Below are 4,656 nucleotides of genomic sequence, written 5' to 3' on the forward strand. Positions count from 1 at the left end.
GGGATAAATTAAATATCGGATGAATAAATAGAATACCTTAAATGGGAGATGAAGGAAAGCACAAGCTGGATAAAAGCTACAAAATATACAAGTTTAGTAGAGATGGAGAAAAGTACAAATTGAATAACCAATTCCAAAAAAGGAAAACTTGAGTAGAAAATGAAAAGAACAGTAAAAACAAGGCACGCGAAGACGAGATAGAGAAAATGAACAAATCAAATAACAAAAATTAAACTAAGTTTTTGGTTAATGTGACACCAGCACGTGTGTTAAGGTCACGATGTAGCCTTGTTGCATTGACATACACTTTGAAGCAAAAACCATTTCCACGTGTTTGCAGATCAACCTATTACTAAGCAGACAAAGTTCACCAAAACACTTCATTGAAAAGTGAAACCCACTTCTCTATACAAAGCTTCTGTTTGAGAAGAAGAGTTTAAGATTCAAGATGCTCTCAATTTTAGAGTTTTGTAACGAATACTCCAACCTAACGCGCATTTCGTATGACATTAGTATGATATACAAAAATCACAATTTGTATTCGGTTGTTAGCGCAATGTTAGAATTTTGTTATATGTATTTGGAGAATTATAACCATAGCGGAGCGCTAAGTAATCTGTTGATCTTGAGTTTATGACATACGAATTTACTTGTGAAATATTTTACTCCATGGGTGCGAGTACCTAGTGGGACTTAAAACAGTATGCAATTAATTGTCACGAAAGAGCTTCATCATGACTAAGAACAGTCAATGTTCTCCTGTGTAACAAACACCTTACAGTACTTGGTATAGAGATTACATATATGGAATAGCTAGCAGGTAAGCTAAGAGAGATCCGCCTTATTATGACGAAATGATATTATCACAATGACGTAGTATTAGTGATGATTCCTGGTTGGACCGCAAGGTGTCTTGACTCCCTTAAAACCGACAGCAACAACAACAGGTTGCTAGTAAACGGCACTATTTGGGTGCTGCTACTTAACACACATACAGACATACTCTTGCTTGATCCAAACGCTCAAACCTTTCAAGGGAGGAGCCTGACGCCAAATCAGTGACTTTCTCCCAGATTCCTAGGGGTGATTCACTTCTACTTTCTGACCAAAACTACTGCGAAGAAATGAGAGATTATTCATTCTTTTAAACACGTTCTTCTTCTTTCGCCGTGGGTGGAAAAACAAGACTCGAGAGGGACTACTTGCTTCAGTTCATTTGATTATAAGGTGGGTAAACTTTCATTCATTATCTAAAATATCAAATTTAAAAGCAGTTCATCCATATAAATTTGAAATCACAAAGAAATGTTTATGCATTTTATTTACCTGCTTTGGTTCTGTCTTCTCAAATCGAAAAGTATTTAAGGTAACTGCTCATAGAAATAAAATAACTTCAAGAAAATAACACACCCCAGTGCCATAGTGGTATGTCTGCGGCCTTATAACGCTAGAAACCGGGTTTCGATACCCCTGGTGGGCAGAGCACAGATACCTTAGGGTGTTGCTTTGCGCTTAAGTACAATAAAAAACTTTTTTTTTCGTTACAGCTTTTATTTGACTTTTAATAGACAACGTAAACCTAAAGATACTTTTTCTGTGTTATTCTATTTCAAAGCTATATGTACACAGCTTCCACTTGGCCCCCCAGTGGCACAGCGGTATGTCTGCGAACTTACAATGCTAGAAACCGGGTTTCGATACCCGTGGTGGGCAGAGCACAGATAGCCCATTGTGTAGCTTTGTGCATAAATTCAAACAAACAAAGCTTCCACTTGAAGTAGGAAAGCTAAAGTTTAAAAATAGCATTGATTAATATTTTGTACGACGAAGTTGATCTACGACTAAGACGTTTTTTCGTAATTATTCAAGTTCATTTGTAAACCAGTTACATGACAAACATTTTTCAACAAAATACTGTATGTTACTTTCATATCTAGTGTGAGAGAAGGGGTGGGGGAGCAGATAAGGAAATGAAATTATATCTTGGCTCTTACGTAGTGAACAGTTAATAACCCAGTCACTATTTCCTGCTCGATTGGCTTGACTACCAACACTATCGTTAATTAAGGGTTTTCTGTACTGAACTTGTTTTGATAAGTTATCATATTTTCAGAATTTATTTTTTATTGTATCAAAACAATCCTTTGACGTGTGATTTCAGAAATATATTTTCTATTATATCAAAGCATTGATTTGCGGTTGGCATACAGTAGGCTTAAGGATCTAACTATTTTTTGTCGATGTTAAAGTAATTTGAATGAACTAGTCATAATTTGAAAGTAAAAAATCATCTAGATTGAAACCACCATAGAAGATGAGTTTTGTGAGAAACGTTTCATTTTGCAAACCCGTGTCAATATTAATACGCAAAACTACAGACTAAATATTGAAGGTAGAATGTTAAAAATAAAATCCCATCTTGGTGTGTTCAACACGTGAATTGTTACACTCTACTCAACTCCCGCGACGCTATATTTGAAATATACAGCTTTGTCGACTCAACTTGAAAATAACGCAAATAAAAAAACGCTTACGACAGCAGACGTGATATCACAGAACACAGCCAAAATTCAACATTATTAGTTGTACGGATCAATTTATTTGTTTCGGAAATTCCAACAAAACTACACAAAGGCTACTTTAGCCGTCCCTAATTTTCAACTGATAGACTGGAAGAGAAGCAGCTAGTCAAAAGCTTCCACCAACAATTCTTAAAGAAGCAGCTAGTCAACATCTTCCACCAACAACTCTTAAGCTACTCTAATGGAATAGTGGTATTTGATCACTCTTATAACGCACCCATGGCAACAAAGTGCGGATGAGGTTTCAAATACAAGCAGAATATCTATAATATTTTCATTCGAACAAATCATAGCTTATAAACGCTTTCATTATTTACTGCAAACACTGTCATAATTTACTGTAAATGCTATCATACTTTTATCGCATTATATGTTTGTATTTTTATAATACTATGTATATATTGTACCTTGGGTTTTTATGATGTAATTTTACTTTTATATCTTTTTGACCTTCTATCTCATTTATACTCTCATTCGTAAATATGAATTATTAATCACGCGTTTGCAAAAAGACAATTTTGTTTTTTTACCACCAGATGGGTCTGAAGAGAGTTTCACTTGTTCAAGTTTACTGGCGAGCAAGTGACAGATTTTGTGAAGATAGGGTTGAAATTAACCCACAACATGTGCAGGAAAATGGTTCAAATTAATACGAAATCTATGTAAAGAAAGAGATAAAATTAATCCATAGACTAGGAGAAGAAAAGGTTTATACACAACTTGTTTGAAAGAATAACAATTTATCAACAAACTGGAAGACGAAAGAGCTAGAGTTAATCACAGCCAGTGTGGGGAAAATGGTTAAAATTAATCTAAGAACTGGTTAAGAAAAGGGCTAATGATAATCTTCAACCTCTTTGTGGAAGGAATTGAAATTAAATTGCAAACTTGGAGAAGAAGCAATTAAAATTAATCCACAACCTGAATGAGAAAAAGGTTAAACTTAACTTACAATCTGAATGAGGAATACGGTTAATTTTAACCCTTTAATAAAGTATTTCAACCTTTGAAATATGAAATTCAATAATATGTAAGGGTTAACCTAATTTCTGTATTGGTAATACGAATAATATTTTGTTTGTTATGAATTTCCGCAAAGCTACACGAGGGCTATCTGCGCTAGCCGTCCCTAATTTAGGAGTGTAAGACTAGAGGGAGGGCAGCTAGTCATCACCACCCACCGCCAACTCTTGGGTTACTCTTTTACCAAGGAATAGTGGGATTGACCGTCACATTATAACGCCCCCATGGCTGAAAGGGCGAGCATGTTTGGTGTGACGGGGATTCGAACCCGCGACCCACAGATTGCGACTCGAGCGCCCTAACCGCCTGGCCATGCCGAGCCGCGAAACAAATAATGACACTAAAAGCATTATATTTCAAATTTCAATGGATTTGTGGTGAATTGATAGATATATAAATCCAATCTACAACCCCTGTTGTGGTTTAAGACTAAAACCTTACCGTTCTGGACAAAACAACATTTTAATTATAAATAAACAAATGCATTATATTCGTAAAATCTTTCATTTATGCATTTTGCAATTGTTTAATGTATTTAAATAGTTACTGCTCATTTTCTATAGTAACTTGGGTCGCAATATCGGACCATGTAAGAAAAACGGTTAAACATGAACGCATCTAACCGCAGTTATTAAATCGTTACAACAGATATATATGCATGTGTTTAGCTGCTAATATTCAACTGCTACATCAATGTAGACGACAGATATATATGCATGTGTTTAGCTGCTAATATTTAACTGCTACGTCAATGTAGACAACAGATATATATATGCATGTGTATAGCTGCTAATATTAAACTGCTACATTAATGTAGACAACACATTTACACATGTCAAGCTGCTAATATTAAACTGCTACATTAATGTAGACAACAGATACATATGCATGTGTATAGCTGCAGATATAAACGGCTACATTAATGTACACAACACATTTACACATGTCAAGCTGCAGATATTAAACGGCTACATTAATGTACACAACACATATACATATGTCAAGCTGCAGATATTAAACGGCTACATTAATGTACACAACACATATACAT

At 35.1% G+C, this 4,656-nt stretch overlaps 1 protein-coding gene across 2 annotated transcripts in view; it reads left to right on the forward strand.

The window, feature by feature from the left end:
• Positions 1 to 1,018: 1,018 nt before the first annotated feature.
• The window catches only part of LOC106462493 (twist-related protein-like), an 18,851-nt gene continuing 15,213 nt past the window's right edge, over positions 1,019 to 4,656 (forward strand). The window contains exon 1 of one of the 2 annotated variants that reach the window (XR_002611288.1): positions 1,019 to 1,227. The gene's annotated coding sequence lies outside the window, so the exon portion shown is untranslated. The remainder of the gene's footprint in view (positions 1,228 to 4,656) is intronic. The other variant, XM_013922418.2, reaches the window with a different exon arrangement.

The sequence above is a fragment of the Limulus polyphemus genome, unplaced genomic scaffold (assembly GCF_000517525.1).
Source record: "Limulus polyphemus unplaced genomic scaffold, Limulus_polyphemus-2.1.2 Scaffold1182, whole genome shotgun sequence".
Taxonomy (NCBI): Eukaryota; Metazoa; Arthropoda; class Merostomata; order Xiphosura; family Limulidae; genus Limulus; species Limulus polyphemus.